Consider the following 20,329-nt stretch of genomic DNA (forward strand, 5'->3'; position numbering starts at 1 on the left):
TACGGTCTGAAGATGGAACGTTGAGTATAGTTCTATCGTGAGATCAAGGTATGTTGGCTCGATAATCCTAAAGAACAGCTCCCAAGGGTCGGAGGTTAGGAGGGCCCGAATTGCATCAGCCAATTGAACTTGTTCTAAGGCAGCCCAGTCGATGCAGCTACCTTCAATTAAAGGTCGGGCCCAAAGGATTTTGGAAAAGTTCTTCCTGGGCCCCCGGAGGAACTATAGGAGAGGGTGACGAATTTTCGTGGTTGGACCCGTGAAAGATGACGCTCCCTTCCTTTTTTTGGAAGCAAGTACGGTGGTTTTCTTTCCTCGTGAAGACGACATGGTACCTACAATCAAAACAATTAATTCCTCTTGAGGAATTATCAAAGCAAAATGAAAATAATTTGAAAGTAACAATCATAATTTTAGTAACTACTAAGACTAACAAGTTAATCAAGGCAATCAATTGTATGGCATAAAAATTAGCAACGAATTTCATGGAATGCAATATGTGACAGATGAAAAGTGTTAACACTAAAGGCATGAGTATGTATATTGTTCTAACTATGAATATTTACACTTAACTAATTAAATAAAGTAAAGGAATCACATAAAGAGTAAGAATTTGAACATGAAAACAAAATAACTTGTGCTATGAGTAAAATGTAAGTGATAGAGAGATGAAAATAATCATGAAAAATGTATAGTACTGTGATAACTAACATGAAAAATGAGTGCAATTAAAGGGGGAAAAGTAAACAAATGCTAGAAGGAGAGAAATCGGGCGTCAAAAATTAAGTGGGAAGCGGCGCACGGGCGTGGTAGGGAGGCCGTGTGAACTTGCAGCGGCCAGGGTTAGGGTTTTTGAATAGGGAAGAAAGTGAATAGTGCAGGGTATTTATAGATTTTGGGCCACACGGCCATGACACACGCCCGTGTTCCTCAATTTTTGCCCGTGTATTTTGCATTTTTCCTATTTGGGCGCGTCAGAAATTCATCCCACGCCTGTGTACCTCGGGTGTGTGGGTTCATATAACTGTGTCGCACGATCGTGTTTAGCTTCATTCGCTTCTCCCACGCCCGTGTGTGCAAGCCCTACGCCCGTGTTAATTTTACAGGTTCGACTACGGGTGTTAGACACCCCCGTGCTATTTCTCAATTTCAACCACGGGTCTTCCACACGGGCGTGTCGCACGCCCGTGTTGTTTTGACAGGCTCGACCAAGGCCATGTTGCACGGCCGTGGCGTTTTATCATAGCCCATGTTTAGGGATATCTTTGCCGTGTCTCTGTGGAAAACCTGTATTCAAGAGCTCCGTTAGTAAGTTAGATGTTGAAGACTAAATTTTTAAATAAGACTTTATCTCCAACCTTAAGTTGATTTCGAGAGGTATCGAGCTCGTTCTGGCGTAGTTTCGATTTATCATGTGTTCTCAGTTTATGTGTTCGTTATTCATCTAGCTCCTCTATTTGCAACCTTCGTTCTTCATGACTAGATCCTCTACTATTTTTTGAGAATGGCTCATGTACTTCCTTCAGACTTATCTCCTGCAAAGTGAGTTGTATTATGTGGTCAGTTTTAATAGAAGAGTTTAGATGATCACCTTCAATTTCTGATGTGTTGCCAGAATTGCGAGCTTGAAGGGTGATTGTTTCATCTCCTACGTGAAGCGTGAGCTCACCAGTGCCAACATCAATAATTGTTTTAGCAATTGCTAAAAAGGGCCTTCCTAGAATTAAAGGAGTGTTGCTATCCTCCTCTATGTCTAAAATAATGAAGTCAACGGGAAATACAAATTTATCGATTTTTACTAGCACATCTTTAATAATACCCTTAGGAAATTTTATCGTTTTATCTGCTAATTGAATGCTCATCCTAGTCTGTTTGGGTTTCCCGAGACCTAATTGTTTAAACATTTTATAAGGCATGACGTTGATACTAGCCCCTAAATCAGCTAATACATTATTAACATCTAAACTACCAATTAAGCAAGGAATTGTAAAACTCCCTGGATCTTTTAGTTTGTTCGGTAGCTTATTTTTCAGAATATCTGAGCACACTGCATTTAGCTCCACATGCGACGCCTCGTCTAACTTCCGCTTATTTACTAAAAGCTCTTTTAAAAATTTCATTGCGTTTGGCATCTGCGATAGGGCTTCAATAAACGGTAAGTTAATATGTAGTTTTTTTAAGAGTTTAAGGAATTTACCAAATTGTTCATCTCAGCGGTCTTTCCTTGTTGCGTTGGGGTATGGCAAACAAGGTTTATATTTGACATTCACCGATTTGTTTGTATTTTGAGCTACCTCACCTTGACCTTTGCTTACCACAGTTTCTTGCCTCGGTTCTGGTTCAGGCTCCACAAATCCGTCTTTATGTTGAACATTTATCACGTTGATCTGTTCACTTGGGTTGGGTTCAGTATTACTTGGCAAACTACCTTATGATCGTTCGGAGATTAGTGGCCTATCTGAGTTTCGAGCCCTTGGATTAACGCTTGTTGATTTTTAAGTGCTGTCTCGGTGTTCTGAAAACTGGTTTCTGACACCGATATAAACTTTGAGAGCATTCAAGGTTCGGCTTCTTTTCCTGTTGGTAGGGTGGTTGCTGAAAACCCGTAGGATGTTGTGGCCTTTGATTTCCTTGACTGCCCCACAAGAAATTGGGATAGTTCCTCCAACCTGCATTGTAAGTGTTACTATATGGATTGTTTTGAGGTCGAGGATTATTACCCATGTAATTTAATTGCTTGTTATCCATGTTGTGGCTATAAGGTTGGTATTCTAAATGGCTTGTTCCACCTCCACTTGCTTCGCACTGTATCACTGGGTGAACTTGTGAAGAACTGAGAAAACCATCAATTTTCTTATTCAAGAGTTCTAACTGATTAGAGAGCATGGTGACCGGATCGACGTTATAAACGCCAGCTGTTTTCGTTGGCTTTGTCCTCATGACTTGCCACTGATAGTTATTCAATGACATTTCTTCTATGAAATCATAAGCATCTTCAGGTGTTTTATTTGCCAGCAGTTGCGTCAACCATTTACCGAGTCGAAAGATTCAAACCATTATGGAATGTTTGAACTTGGAGCCAAAGCGGTAACCCATGGTGAGGGCACCTTCTCAAAAGATCCTTGTATCTCTCCCATACATCGTAGAGTGTTTCTAAATCCATCTGCACAAAAGAAGAGATATCATAACGTAATTTAGCCTTTTTAGCTGGCGAAAAATATTTTAGTAAAAATTTTTCGGTCATTTGTTCCCAAGTAGTAATTAACCCTCGTGGTAACGAGTTCAACCACTGTTTAGCTTTGTTTCTCAATGAAAAAGGGAATAGCCGAAGACGAATGGCATCATTAGAAACACCATTAATTTTAAATGTATCGTATAGTTCCAAGAAGTTGGCTAAATGAGCGTTAGGATCCTCATCCTGCAAACCATCAAACTGAAAAAATTGATGTATTATTTGAATAGTGTTAGGTTTTAATTCAAAAGTATTTGCAGCTACAGCAGGTCTAACTATGCTTGATTCAGTTCCTGTTAAAGAAGGTTTAGCATAATCATACATAGTGCGTGGAGCAAGATTTTGATTAACCGCAATTGCAGGAGGTAGCTGATTGCCTTGGTTTTCAGCCATCTCTTCGGTTGGGGGTTGAGTATCATCTTCTTGCTTGTTCTCTGTGTATCGTAAGCTTCACCTTATTTCTCTTTGATTTTTGCGAACTGTACGATCGATTTCTTCATCAAAAAGTAATGGTCCTGACGGGTTTCTTCTAGTCATAAACTATAAAAACCTGCCAAGAGAAAGAAAAAAGTAAATTGATAAGTAATAATAATAAAAAAATTAAATTGCAAGGAAAATAAATGGCTAAAATAATAAAAATTGAGTGTTCCTAATATCTTAGTTCCCCGGCAACGGCGCCAAATACTTGATCGCATGATTTCGTGATAGATTTTAAATATTTATAATTACTCGTTCTTGAACTAACTATTATCGCGATGTAGGCAAGTGTACCTATCGAATAGTAGTATAGTTTTAGCAAGACCGGATTGTCGAACCCAAAGGAACTAAAATTACTAGTAATGACTGTCTTTTTATTATCTAGCCTAAGAATAGAGAGGTTTTTGTTTTAACTAACTAATTTTCTAAACTAAAAATTCACAGAGAATAGAATTGAGGAATTGCTTTTGGGAAAATCGATTGAAAGAAGGCAATACCTAAGGAAAAATCCACCTAGACTGTACTTGTTATTCTGGCTCCGAACCGGACAATTTATTCAATTAACTTGTTCCGTAGAGATCCCTAAGTTATGTTATTATCCCTATTCAAGACTAATAACGTCTAATCCCTGGATTGAATAATTGAGACTTTTCTCTAATTAACACTCTAGGGTTGCATTAACTCGATTTATGAATCCCCTTATTAGGTTTCACCCTAATGTGGCAAAATCTTGTCACCCTATGTCTAGGCGCGCAATCAACTCCGCTTAAATATGACAAATGTACTCTTAGACATAGTCTATTCCTCCTCTGAATAAGAGCTTATCCTGAATCTGTAATACCCCAAAAATTTTTACAATAAAATATTATCCGTGATATAATAAAATAAGAAAATAAAGTGACAAAAAGGGAAATTTTAAATTATGTCAATATTGAGAAGTATATTATGATATATTAATTCAAGAAAGGACTAAATTGTAAAAGTGAGAAAAGTTTTGTTGTACAAGAGTAAATACTTAAAATTTGAGGGGTTAAAGTGTAAATATGAAAAAGTTAAAGGATCAATAGTGTAAATATTTTAAGGGTGGAATGATCTAGAACTAAGTAAAATGGATGAATTAGGACCAAATTGAATAGATGAAGAGCTATGAGGGACTAAATTGCAATTTTACCAAATTAAATGATGACTCAATGATGGAATTTTAAAAGATAATAAAGGGCAAAATGGTCAATTGGAAGAGAGAGAAATCTAGACAGTAATAATGATGCTAGAGATATTTTGATATTTTATAATTATTTAATTAGATAAATATTATTTTATTAATATTTTATTAATATTTTAATAAGATATTTTATTATTATTTTATTATTATTACTGGGCCTAACTCTTAAATTATTGTCACTAATATATTGGGAAAGTCATATTTAAAGTGTCGAAGTTATAAGATTTTAAGCTTCACAAATAAAAGATGTTTTATTGAAATTAGTTGAAACTAGCGATGATCCTAAAATCAAAAGTAAAGTTGAATGTTTAGCAACACAAGAGCTTGAAATTTTTTAGTTTTTGTTGAGCATGACTATTTGATATGAAATATTATTTACCGTGAGCTCGGTTTGCAAAAATTTACAATAAAAATATATGCGAATTGATATATCTATAAAAAAAATTTAAAATATCTTCCTTCATTTTTTGAAAAATATAAGGAAGCTGAATTTCGAAATGCTATGACTTATGCTAAAGAAATAATTATTAAGATGAAAATAGAACCTAAATTTTGTGAAGAATGCGTTATTCATAAAAATAAGCGATTTCATGAGCATATTGATAATAAAACAATAAAATCTCCTCAAGAAGTTCTAGAGTTGTTTATTTTTTTATACATAATAGATCAATCAATTTGTTCTCTCCAAAATAGATTTGAACAATTTAAAATATATGAAGATATTTTTGGTAAAGTCACTAGAACATGAAAATTTGAAAGTACGTAGTCTTAAACTTGAAAATTCACCCTTACTGCCACTCTACATGATTGTACATGATATTTTCACCTCATATGACTCATCGTTCAATTCTTTCAAAGTTATTGGGTCCTTTTCCTCGTTCGAGAATCTCCTCCCTTCTTCCACTCTATCCCGAAGAGTAACTAGAACAAATTTAGTCACGTTTTCATGTTTCAATTGAACACTTGCCATTTTTTATTATTCTCAAAAGAAAAGATTTCTTTTACCAAACATCTGCAGATCCAATCACACAATCTTATTATAAGAATAATAGATCTTTTTCGATCAATCTCTTTACCCCTCATGCTTCGAGAACCAAAAAGATCAATTTTTCAAGTTTGAATTTGTTATTTTGGAAACATAGAAATCACATTGGCATTGATCAATTAGATTTTAAAAGAAAATGGAAAATGACACTCCCATTGCATAATATTATATATATATATATATATATATTTGGTTAACTATTCTAAATTATGTTGTATCAGTTAAAAAATTTCCTTAAAATTAAAATTAATAAAATCTTACCTAAAATCAACAATATCCCAACAAAAATAATTTTATATCACCCTAGAAAAATAAAATTTAAATATAATAGTTGCTTAACTAATTTTAATTTCCTTAGAGAGCCACGTGGTAAACGTCGCCGTTTTCATCAATTTAGTAAATTTACCAAAAGAAGATTCTGGATCCACAGTGCTGCAGTTATGAATAAAGGGACAAAACAGGGAATTCTCATCCATCTTTCCCCTGCACTAACGTGAGAGGAAGAGAGAAAGAAAGAAAGTTTTGCTTTCTTTACAATTTGATCCTTTTACCCAAAATTCATCATTTTCACCCAAAAATCAAAAGAATTTCCATAGCTATCAAGAGAGAAAAATGTTAAGGAGACTTGGGAAGTTAGAATATCAAGTTGGATTCAAGAAATAGAAGCTGAAGGAGAGAGAAAATCAAGATGAAGATTGAAATCAATAGAACAAGATAAGAACATCATGATTTCAATATATTTTTAAGTTTGATATTATTGAAAAAGCATGGGATTAATGTTAATGTAGAGTTTCCTTACATATTGTCCTATGTTCTTGATATGTTATTGAAGAGAAAACAAGAGAAAGTGATGAGAAATAGTGTAGAGAAAGAAAATAAGGGTGTTATAAACATGGTAAATAATATCTTGCACTAAAACAGTTTTAGACAGCAGCAGTAGTCTAACTTTCAAAAATCACAAAAAATTTTAGAAATCGATTTATAGGATGAATAAAATATGAAATTAAATATTATTGAGTCTAGTTTCTTATAGAAGAAATTATGCAAGCAATGGAATTGTCAATCATGAGATATAATAAATGTTTTGAGACAAAGTCAGAAAGATTTTGGGTTCCTCTATTCTAAATTTGGAAAATCATAAAAATTGGATAAAAATATTTATGGGCTTAAATTTATATTTTAGAATCCTGAATTAGTATATTTTAAATAGAAACAAACAAGAACATCATTTAAATTTTGTACGAGGAGATAATTAATTTTTAGTAAAGAAGGGTCAGAACTGTCAGACAACAGAACAAGGGTAAATTTAAAGAATAAACTGTATTTATTGGATAAACCAAAAATTCTAAAAATTTTATGGTGAGAATATATATGAGTCTAGTTTTAGGGAAAATTATTGGATATTAATTTGGAGTTCTATAGCTCCAGATATAAATAATTTAGTGACTATGACACAGATGGACAGCTTGAATATTCATAAAAGTAAATAATAAAAATTATAGATAATGTTACTTACAAGTGTGTTATATATATTAAGGATGTGGAATGGAGAGGAGGAGGAGGAAAATATATATGAATATTCAGCTAGCATTGCTAATTTGCATGTTTTAGGCTTAAGGACTAATTTGAATAAAAGTAAAACTTTAGGGGGCAATTTTGTAAAAATGCCAAAAATGACGAAATTGAAGGGAATGAATTGTTTTATTATCTAAATTAATAAATTGAATGAAATTGTCAATTTAAGATCGGGTGAAAATTAGGAAAATGGTAAATTACCAAAATGCCTCTAAATCTTGATATTTCTGCAATTTCGCGAGGTAAGTTCGTATAACTTGAATTATATTCTTAAAAACTTGAAATGTATGTTATTGATGTGAATATGATTTAAATATCCCTTGTATGAAAATTGATGAAACATTGATATATTTGATAAAAAGGGGAAGAAATCTCGATTGAACGAAAAGGAATTGACTGTAAAAAGAATCTAGCCCGGACGGGTGATCCTATCCAGATATAGCCCTCCCGAAGAATACGTGTAAAAAGAATCTAGCCCGGACGGGTGATCCTATCCGGATATAGCCCTCCCAAAGAATACGTGTAAAATGGTTTTAGCCCGGACGGGTAATCCGAATTAGGGTCTGAATTTAGTCTGGACTGGTAATTCAGATCCAAGCTCATTAGAGTAATTGTCGTTGCAGGGGATTTAGCCTGCACTGATAATCCCGCCAATACTCTATGAGTTTATATTACAGGGGATTTAGCCTGGACTGGTATTCCCGCTGTAAAGATGAGGTTCACGGGAGTGTGCTTTTTGAAATGAAATGTGTAAGACCATGGTTGAAAGATACCATGGCAACATGATATGAAATGTGTAAGACCATGGTTGAAAGATACTATGGCAACATGACGGGAAATGAATAAGACCATGGTTGAAAGATACCATGGCAACATGACATGAAATGAACAAGATCATGGTTGAAAGATACCATGGCAACGTGACAGAAAATAAGTAAGATCATAGTTGTGACACTATGGCATCATGTCAAAGATAAATAAAACCGTTGATGGGAGACGCTATGACATCTATTGAACAATTGATTTTCAGGTAATATGTATCAGATGACGAATGGTTATATGAAATGGTTGTGTGAAATGTTTACAAGAACTGGTCATATGGAAATATATGTACAAAATAGTTGTATGAAATAATTATGAAGATAGATAAACGAAATAAGTATAAGTACATGGAATATAATTTATGTTAAGTTTGACATAAACTATTACCGGAATAAATATACATAAAATATATGGAAAAGATAAAGCATGAAATATTGATATAATGAAATGAATGATATATACTTATGAAAAAACGGTAAGAGCATGATATGTTTCAGGACATGTACATATATGATTATCTTTGATATGTTGATACAAGGAAATTGTGTAAGTAAAGACAATTATTAAACTCAAGTGTGACATGTCGAGAAAATAAGTATATCAATGTTGAATTTATATGAAATATATACTAGTGTACTAACTATGTTGTTGTTTGATGCTTATACAAGTGCCAAGCTGTTGATTGAATAGTAATATATCTATTTATATGATATATTGAATCGATAAGTATTTAATTGAATTTTTTTTAGGTGATCTGCAAATTCTAGTAATGCTTCGAAACCCTGTTTCAATGACGGATACGGGTTAGGGGTGTTACAGAATCAGTATCCTGGGATATCAAAACAAGAATTAAGAACACATAATTAAGAACAAGTTAAATATTTATCATACAATTCAGAAAATAATAACAAGATTCGTCTTAGGTTTCATTCCCCTTAGGTATTTAGGGGTTTTAGTTCATAACTAAATAAGAAAATATCTCAGAATAATAAAGAATACAAATCATAAAGAAAACCCAAAACTCTTAAAGGGGGAATCGAGGAGAGATCTTCAGTCTTGATGGTGAATCTGGCTTCTGAGATGGATCAATCGGCTTCCTTGGTGTAATTCCTTACTCCCTATTCTGTGTCCTCATTTTCTTCCTCCACTAGGGTGTATTTATAGGCTTTGGAATGCCTAAAAGCCCTCAAAATTAGCCTTTTCCGAATTGGACTCAACTTGGGCTCGGCAGGGACACGCTCGTGTGCCATTACTTCAGGCTGTGCTCGAGCCTTCCAAATTGACACGGCCGTGTGATTTGCCCGTGTGAGGAGGTCCAGGCCGTGTTGATTTCGTACTTTAGCCCATTTTCTCTGTTTTTTGGCTCGTTTCTCATTCCTTTCGCTCTCCTATGCTCTCCTAAGTATAAAACATGAAATTAAAGCATTAGGAGAATCGAATTCACCAATTCTAATGGAAAATCATCCATGAAATGCATTAAGCATGGGGTAAAAATATATATAAATTACGGTTTATCACACATTTATCAAACATATTCCATATTCATATATCAATGTCTCATGTCTCCATATATCAATAACCGTCATTTTCATGAATATCGAGTTCAATTTCATAATTATTTGTCTCATGTTCAGTTTATTCCATGTCGGAACTTTATTCATTATATCATTTAAAATACCAATACATATGGACAGTAAACTCAAGATGAACAATTATATAATCACAAATGAATTCATTCATCAACCAAGTTCTATACTCATGTCATATCAACTCGTACTTCCTTATATCACATAGTTCCATGTAACACTTACCAAACTTTGTCAAATTAGTGAACATCTTACGGAATTGAATACTTCATTTTCTCGATGCCATATTTCAACTATGGTCTTACACATCTTCACATAATGTTGCCATAGTCCAGCTATGGTCTTAAACATATTCACAAATCGATGCCATAGCCCAGCTATGGTCTTACACGTAATCACATATCACATATCGATACCATAGCCCAGTTATGGTCTTACACGGATCACATATCACATATCGATGCCATAACCCAACTATGGTCTTACACTGATCACATATCACATATCGATGCCATAGCCCAGCTATGGTCTTACACGAATCACATATCTCACTAATGCCATACCCCCGATATGGTCTTATACAGTAGCATATATCACACTGATGTCATATCCCAAATATGGTCTTATGCAGAAGCACATAATCACATCTCTCCGATGCCATAGCCCAGCTATGGTCTTATAAGGAAATCACATATCACATGTTCCCATGGTCCAACCATGGTCTTTTCCGTCAATTCGTTTTAGCCACTGAAAGAAAGTACTCAACCCTGCATTCCACTCAATTTGAACATTTAGTTCAATTTTTATACTTTTTCAATATTTACAATTTAATAATGAACATATGAAATAAAACATTATATCATTACTAATTCAACGTTTATTGTTTATAATCGGGCATGTAATCAATTTATACACAAGTCATTCATATATTTTTCCTCCTCCTCCTCTCCATCCACATCCTTGGTATAAATAACACACTTGTAAGTAACCTTATCCATAATTTTCACTAATTACTTATGTGAATATTCAAGCTATTGACCCGTGTCATAGTCACTAAATTATTTATATCTGGAGCTAATGCACTCAAAATTAAGATCCGCTAATTTTCCCTGAAACTAGACTCACATATCTTCCTACCATAAAATTTTTAGACTTTTGGTTTAGCCAATAAGTACAGTTTATTCTTTAAAGTCACCCCTATTCTGCTGTCTGACAGTTCTGACCCTTCTTCACTAAAAATTAATTATCTCTTCATACAGGATTCTAATGATGTTTCCGTTTGCTTCTCTTGAAAATAGACTCATTCAGAATTCTATTCATATAAATTTAAGCCCATAATTATTTTTATTAAATTTTTTATGATTTTTCAAAATCAAGACAGGGGAACCCGAATTCATTCTGCTCTTGTCTCACAAAATTCATTATATCTCATGATTTACAAAACCATTGCTTACACCTTTTCTTCTATGAGAAACTAGACTCAATAAGCTTTAATTTCATATTTTTTAATCTTCTAATTCGATTTCTACAATTTATGGTGATTTTTCAAAATTAGTCTGCTGCTGCTGTCCAAAATTGTTTTAGTGCAAGCTGTTTATTACCATTTTTCCCTTAAGCTTTTAATAAATAACAATTTCGTCCCTACTCAATTAGCTGCTCAATTGAGCTGATTTTTCTCAATTAACACTTTATTATATCACTTTAAACTACTTTACAACCTTTGGAAATCATAATTTCAGCACTAGACTTTAATTCCAAACATTTTCACAATTTGGTCCTAAAATCAATTTCCATCAATTTTACTTGATAAAATTATCATATATCAAAATTTAAGCTTCAATTTTATGTTTATTCATCATATGCTTCCAGCACTCATCCATAAAAACTTTAAAAATTAGCCATGAAATCCAAAACTAATGAAATAGTAAGTTGGACCCAATTGTAAAAGTCCAAAAACATAGAAATTTCAAGGAGAAAGCAAGAATTAAACTTACATGAAGCTAGAGTATGAAACCAGCTTGAACCCTCTTCCATGGTTGTTTTTCAGCTGATGAAAATGAAGAGAATTGAAGAGAATTCTAGATATTCTCATTTGGTCTCATTTTTATTTAGTTAATTTTGGCAATTTTCTAATTTTGCCCTTAATTCACCCATTTCCTGATTTTTCTCAGCTATTGTCGCCCAAAATATCTCCTATGAGCTTATTTTCACTTTAGATCCTTCCTCATTTAACAATTGATCTATTTAATCCTTTTAGCAACTTTTACAACTTTTTCAGTTTAGTTCTTTTTATTTAATTAACCACCTAAACGTTAAAATTTCCTAACGAAATTTAAATACTACCTTATTGATACTCCATAAATATTTATAAAAATATTTACGGCTCGATTTATAAAATCGAGATCTCGATACCTATTTTTCTCAATTTCTTGACTTAATAAATCTTTATAAAACACAAATTACTAATTTAAAAATCTCTCAAAAATCACATTTGGCTCATAATTATGAAATAAATAAATTTACGAGCTTATTTTTTGAATTTAATGGTCTCGAACCACTATTCCCGACATCATTAAAAGTCAGCTATTACTGGATTAAAATAGCAAATAGCCCATTTGGGCCTTAAAAACACGCGGATCCCCCACAAATCGAGTCGGGTCACGGGTCCCCCCCCCAAAAAAGACGTCGTTTTGGCATTTGGGGGGGTAAATTGAAACAATGCCGTTTCAAGGCACTATTTAAGCCCAAAATTTTTTTTTAAAAAACATCATTTTAACCCATTCTCTTAAAAAAAACTCAACTCTCTCTAACTCTCCCTTCCTTTAGTCTAGGTCTGGCCGATCGGGCCACCGTCCATTCGCCCTACCACCGCCGTGGCCAGTGGCTAGCATCGCGGAGAATAGGCTTTTTAGCCTCGCTTTGAAGCCCCTTTAAAAGCCAAGCTATCAAAGTTCGAAGATGTCGAAAGGAGGTGGCTCTCGACCCCCTTTTGGGTCTAATTTCGGCGACGGAGAAGGGCCCTCCGACGTCGCGACCGCGGGAGATTTAGGTGAGCCTCTCCTTCCGTTTTTTAGTTATTATTTGTGTATATAAAAAATGAAAAAAAAATGAAATAGAATCAAAGAAGAATTTAAAACGAAAGTAGAAATTAAAATCTCCTTTGAAATTTTTTGTTTTTTGTTTTTTATTTTCTGATGTGCGTAAAAAAAAATACAAAGAGAAGATTGTGGCATTTATAGCAGAATACAAGGCTGTTTACTTCCATTTTTTTTATCGTTTTGCTATTGATGCTTGCGTGCTCCTCTCTGCTATTTCATTTAATTCTCTCGCAGGTGTCAGAGAAGCATCAGAGGCGTGGAGGAGGGCGTGCATGGAGGAGCGGCACGCAAGGTGGCTGTTGACATGCAGCGCTAGTCAAGGGGAGACCTAAGGTTTTTTTCTTGGCTGAAAGTGTTTTGTTTGTTGGGCTAGGCTTAATTTAGGCCTAGGGTTAATTTGAGTTTAGGGTTTGGGCTTATAAAATTATTTTGTAATGGACTGTTTAAATTTTTGGACTTCATATCTATTTTGATCTGGTGTTTGTTTTATTTTTGATTTGGGCCAAGGCCGAAATTGACCTATAATTGAAAATAATTCTACTCGGTACAAAGAGTCTAAAAATTTCAAAATGGCAGTAACTAAAAGCTTGAATATAAACTTCCACCACTTCACTTTGTACTGGTAGATAAAAATGAATTAATAAGAGTAGAATTGTATTTTCTCACATCAAAAGCCAAATACAAAAGCAACTGCAGCTCCTCACTATCTTTCCCCTTCTTGAAAGTGCTTTTGGCTGCAAAAGCAATCTGTTTGGGATTACTTCTGCGGTGCACCCCAACCGCAATATCGACCGACCCCTATTCACACAACTTTGATCATTTATATTTTGACAGCCTGATAATTCGGATTATGTTTTTACTTTCTTTATGATATATTTTATATCTTATTTTAATATTTTCTCCTTTACTTATACTATAGATAAAAGAAATAATTTACATTAGGATGATCCTAAAATTTTAATTTTTAGGCACCAATAAAATTTTACCACACCATCAAATTTTAAATACATAAAATTATTATTATACACTCCCCCATAAAGAAATTATTTTATGAATCATTTCCACCACATTATTAATGGTCCATTTCTAATTATTTAATAACATTTCAACAATTTTTTCCATGTGATTAACACATAATTTTAGTAATTTTTTTATCTTAAACCCCAAATCTAAAACCATGAACCTTAAATCTAGAATCTCAAATCTTAAACTCAAAACCTTAAACTCAAAATCCAAAAATTGAATATTGAACTCGTAACCTCGAACCCTTAAACTCTAAACCAAAACCTCAAACCCCAAACTCGTAACCTTGAACTCTAAACTTAAATCTTGAACCCCGAACCTGAACCTTAAATCTTAAATTTCGAACCTAAACCCTAAACCTCGAGGTTTGGGGTTCATGATTTAAGATTTAAGGTTCAAGGTTCATGGTAAAATAATAACCAAAATTATGTGTCAATAACATGAAAAATTACACAAAAATTACTATTTTTTAAAAAATTGGTTGAAAAAATAAAAATATTAACTTATGGAAAAAACAAAATGATTAAAATTATTTTAAGTAATTTAAATAAAGTTAAATTAAGTTGGAGAAGATATTAGATATAGATGAGTGTATAATAATACTTTGTTATCTTTAAAATTTAATGACGTAGCATTATTTTATTGGTGCCTAAAAATAGTACTATAGATAAAAAGGTTCTTTCTTGACACTTTGTTCTTTATCTTTTGTTTACCTTTTGTCTTCTTCTTCTTTTTTTTTACTTTATAAAATAATGGTTAAATTTTAATTTTGACCTCTATATTATATATGTTGAAATTTGAATTTGAATTTTATACTTTAATTTTGACATAATTCGATCTCTCAATTTTCATAATATTATTAGCTAGTCAAAACAATTACTTTTGTGAACTATTTAGATTAAAATGGTAATGTAATTTATTAAGAACATTATTTCAATAAAAACTATTTTATCATTATTAATTTGAACTAATTATTTGGATTAGCTAATGTCATTATAATAAAATAGATACCGAATTTACCTAAACAAGTACGTAATTAAATATCAAATTTAAACATCGTAAAGCAATCAAAACCATAAAAAGACAAAAGATAATCTATTCCTAATACAAATTGTACCAAATAAAAGTATAATGATTAAATCTCAAATTTAAACATGATAAAAGAATCAAAATTCATAATATGAATGAATGACAATTTATACCTAACACGATTATCCCTAATATATATAGTATAATAAAAAATTGAATATTTGATATTACTCAATCTATATTTTTACATATATATATATATAGACTGCATATTCAACTATTAGATTTATTATTTGATATTGATTCATAATGCATATAAATATGAGCCAAAAAAATTTTCATTACCCAAAGGCATTCCTTTATTATAGGTATCACAACCTTTTGGTTATTTTTTAAAAATTATATAACAATGTTCAAATTTTAGCCTAGTCCTTGTATTATGTTCAAATTTAAGATTTAATAAATATATTTTAATTTTTAACTATTTTGGTTAAAATGTTTATGTGAATTTTAAATATTGTTAACACCGTTAGAATTTTTAAAAATTATTAATATCGTTAAAATTTTTATCAAATCTAAGTCTATTACAGTGTAATTTTTTTTATTATATGACTACCAAGTATATGTGTGTGTTTTTTTAATTTTAAAATGTCACGTTAAAAAACTTAATAAAATTTTAATGGTGTTAACAACTGGATTTCAATTTTTAAATTTGGAAAGTGAGTAGACATAATTCCTAAAAGTAAAAATATATAGACTAAGGGCTCCTTTGGATGAACGTTTACATCTAGTGCAGTGCATTTAGCTTTCTTTTTGTCTCACGCTATAGTATTTAATCTCGTTGCCATCACTATTTTTACACTAACAGTATGTCGAAACCATTTTTTTGAAAAAATGAGGCCGACTTTGATTTTTAAAATGAAAAATGGGAGTTGCCACCAATCATTTTTTATGAGGTGTGATCGGATCACCTCACAATTTGATCATTTTAATAAGAAGTTCGATTTATTAAAACGATGATTTTGGTCTATGAAATTCAGAAAAAAGAGGTTCGGGAGTCGGTTACGTATGAGGAAGGATTAGCACCCTCGTAACGCCCAAAATTTATACCTAGTTGATTAATTAATGTCTTACTGTCGAGAATTGAGATTTAAAAATATTATTTAATTGAGACAAATTTTTAGAAAATGACATATTTCACGTTGATCGAGAAAAAGAATTATGTCCCGTAAGTTAGGACACAATGTCTTTAATTCCCAAATCGCGAATATATGCCGAAAAATTTATTTATTTGAAAGACATTCGATTATCTCGGTTTTAGAAAGAAATCATCTTCAGTGAGTTAGAACACGATCTTTTCGTACTATTCGAGATTATTTAAAAAATTAGGGAACGACTTCTCGAATCTCAAAATACAAAAAAAAAATTGCTTATTTTAAAAACAAAATTTTCAATGTATTGAGCAAAATGTAATGCGATTTTGTGGTAAAATATGAAAATGAATTACGATATTGATATGCGTAATAGAATAATAATAATAACGAAGATGATAATATAAATACAATAATAATAACGAATAGCATAAACTTGCAAGTATATGAAGACATAAATGAATAAATGTATAATAAGACAAATAATAATGAAAACAAAAACAATATAAAAATGAAATAAATAAATAAAATAATAAAGGAATAATAAATGAAATAACAAAGAAAATTCTAGTGAAAATTTAATTTAAATTGAAAATAAGCAAATAAACATATGAATAAAAAACATTGAATGAAATGACTTACAAATAATAATTATAATAAAAATAATAGCAATAATAATGATGATACTATAATGATAATAATAATAGTAATAATAATAATACTAACGATAATAATAGCAATAATAATAATAATAGAAATCATAATAGTAATAATAACACTAATAATAATAGGAATAACAAATTAATTAATTTTAATAATAAAATAGCAAAAATAATTAAAAGGGACTAAATTGAACTTAGAATAGAAGTTCGGGGTAAATCTGAAATAAATAAAAAGGAAAAGGACCACATTAAATGCGCGAATAACAAGGAGGGACCAAAGGGCAATAATCCTCGCCCTCCAAAACGGCGTCTTTTAAATATGGACCAAAATGAAATCGAAAAAAATCATAGGGTCAAATCAGAAATAAGAAATATTTTAATTGCAAAACTATAAAAAATCAGAAGGATTAAAGGTGCAAATAGCCCATCTGCTTAAAAACAAGCGGATCCTAGCTCTGGGTCAGGTCAACTCGCAGGTCAGCCAAAACGGCGTCGTTTATATGTTCTTTTTTTAGAAAGAGAAAAAAAAAGGAAACCCGACCTAGATTTACACCTTTTCTTAAAAACAAGAAAGAAAAGAAACCGTGAAAGGAGTCTTTGGAGCGCCAGAGGTCGTCCTCGACGGTGACGAACGGCAGGTGAGACCCTTCTCCCCCCCTTTTATATTTTGTTGTTTTTCTTTTTTTTTTAAATGCAAGTGAAAAAAAACCGTATAAAAAATAGAAAATATATCAAAAACACCTTTTGATCTTTGTATTTACTTCAAATTCTCTGCCTTTTTGTATATATTCCTCCTTTCATACATTGGTTTTGGAATGGCCTTTATAGCCAATGAATATTACAAAATATTAGTTTTTTTTTTTGCTTTTATTTGCTACTGTTGGTTTGCTTTCTGCTCTGTTTCTATTTGCTTTCTCTGCTTTTTGCTGCTTTACTTTCTTTGCTACGTTTGCAGGTCATAGAAGGAGTCAACGAAGGCATGTTTTGTCATCTTGGTGCAAGGTCGCAGACAGAGCCGAGTCTTGGGTGGTGTGCGTGCTGAGGGCGCACATGGAGGGAGTACAGCACAAAGGAGATTTAGAAACCCTAGGGTTTTTGAATTGTTTTAGGTTCTTGGGCCTTTTTGGCTTATAGGAACTTGGGCTACTTAATTTTATTAAAAGCGCGGGTAAAATTGGACTATTACACAGTAGATAAACACACTGTCCATCCAAAAAAATCCTAAATTTTAAATTTACAAAAAAAAATATAAACTTAAAACATATTTTAATATTTAAAATTTTACTTAATAATATAACTCGAAAATATAATTAATTTGATGCAAAACGTGGAGGAAATCATACTAATATAAATTAAAAGAGGCATGTGAATATATATTTTCTTATTATTCTCCCATCATTACTCATGAATGATATAATTTCATCGTGTATTACGGGGAATACGTCAACTGCGCAGTGGAAGAAGAGGACGCAAAAAGTAAAGGACAATTCCATTCTCTGGGGTGAAGCAAAGTTATCAACACTTGGTTATCTATGTTATAATTGTTACCAGGATAGGAAATGCTGAACCATACATAAATTAATTCCCATTCCCAACATCACATCATCGTCTTCACTGTGACAAATGGCCAACTTTAAGCACTGTATATCCAGCTCATGGATATGGGCGTCCTCTTACATTCGGTTCTCCAAGGCCGCCATATTCATCAGCGGTAACTATATCCTCCTATATCCCATTTATCATATATTAGCCCCTGTAACTACTCTAATAACCGAAGTTTAAACCTTAAAATGAATTTAAATTACTATTACAATATTAAAATCCATTGAGCAGAATAGCACAAATGCACCCATAGTTGCATCACTATGGAACATGGAATTAGAATTAGCACTTCATGATTGACAATTTACTTTTTGAGTTAATCTGAAATTAATAATGATAGGTTTGATATTCAGCAAATCATTCATAGAGAACGCGTTTAAAGCATTCCTGATATCCTACATCATCGACTCCCTGGAGAACTTATCTATTGGGGGAGTTATAGCCTATGCAGCAGCTATGGATGGCATACAACAATTTCTGGCCATTCTCATTCACCACCTTGCAACTGATCGTCTCGGTGATTTCCGAGTCATTATCCTCACCTTGCCATGTTTGATCTTCGTAAGTAATTACTACTTTTTATTAACTTTCTTTTAAAAATTACTTTTTATTAACTTAAACCTTCACGGCTATCTCTCAAGTGATGGGTTCAATGTGATCTCTGGTTTCCTCGGGTTTTTGGGTTTACCAAATACACTTATAATATAGGTATAATAAATTATTTGATCCTTCAATTTGACAAAACAAAAATTATTCTAATTTTTATTCAAATTTTACTTTTTTAACTTGTAAATTTGTAATATTTACCAAATAACTTAAAATGAATGGAATTGTGGTATATCGTGAATTGCCACAAAATATCATGTTAATAATTAATTAATTTTAAATTTTAAAAATTATAAAAATTATTTAAAAGGTATGAAAATAAAAAATATTTTAAAATTTTTAAAAATTAATTAATTACTAAACGTCATGAATTTGATTTGACAAACAACGTATTTTTAAAAGTTAAAAGATAAAAATAAATGAAAGTTAAAATAATATGTATAATATATACTACAAGTACATTGTAACATCTACATTTAAGTGCTCTTTCATATTTAAATCAGTGGAAATAAAACGATTAAAACTTAAAAGAAATACTTTAAGAGTAAAGGTAGTATCAATATAGCAACCTAATTTTTATGCTTGACAATAATAGTTTGGTTCAAAATAATTAATTTTTATAGAAAAACTAAATTTAATTTAAAAATTTAATTAATTTTTAAAAGATAAAATGAATGACCAAAATGAAAATTTACTAAATTTGAGTGACTAAAATGAGCGTATAACATTGAATTAACGACGGATGATCAAAATGAGAACTTATTAAAGTTAAGTAACTAAAATGAAAACATATGTTAATGGCAATGCTCAATTTACATTTTTTTATTTATTTTCGATGCCCAAAATAAAAACTTATGAAAGTTAATGACCAATTATGTAGTTTACCCTTATTTATTAGATAATTATTAAATTTTCAATATATAATTATCAAACTAATTATAATCATTGAACGTGTTTCTTTATTAATAAAAAACTTATGTTTCGTTTGTTTCACGAAAATAACTTTCGAAAAATGATTTCGAAAAATGATTTACTTTTCTAGAAAAGCTAATATTTTTAATGTTTGGATGAATCTGTAAAATATTTTCTATTTTTGGTAAATTTCTTAAAAATATTTCATAAAAGTTGTTTTCAATGAAATATACATACATTTGAGATTTTCTTATTTTTTCATTGTTTAATTGAATTTATTTTTATCT

The 20,329-nt window shown here is 31.5% G+C and overlaps 1 non-coding gene across 1 annotated transcript; it reads left to right on the top strand.

The window, feature by feature from the left end:
• The first annotated feature begins 3,089 nt into the window (after window positions 1-3,089).
• Window positions 3,090-3,196, top strand: LOC128281178 (small nucleolar RNA R71). The gene has a single exon (XR_008271390.1). It is a non-coding gene; the product is annotated as a small nucleolar RNA R71 (small nucleolar RNA).
• The last annotated feature ends 17,133 nt before the right edge of the window (window positions 3,197-20,329 follow it).

The sequence above is a fragment of the Gossypium arboreum genome, chromosome 9 (genome assembly GCF_025698485.1).
Source record: "Gossypium arboreum isolate Shixiya-1 chromosome 9, ASM2569848v2, whole genome shotgun sequence".
Taxonomy (NCBI): domain Eukaryota; kingdom Viridiplantae; phylum Streptophyta; class Magnoliopsida; order Malvales; family Malvaceae; genus Gossypium; species Gossypium arboreum.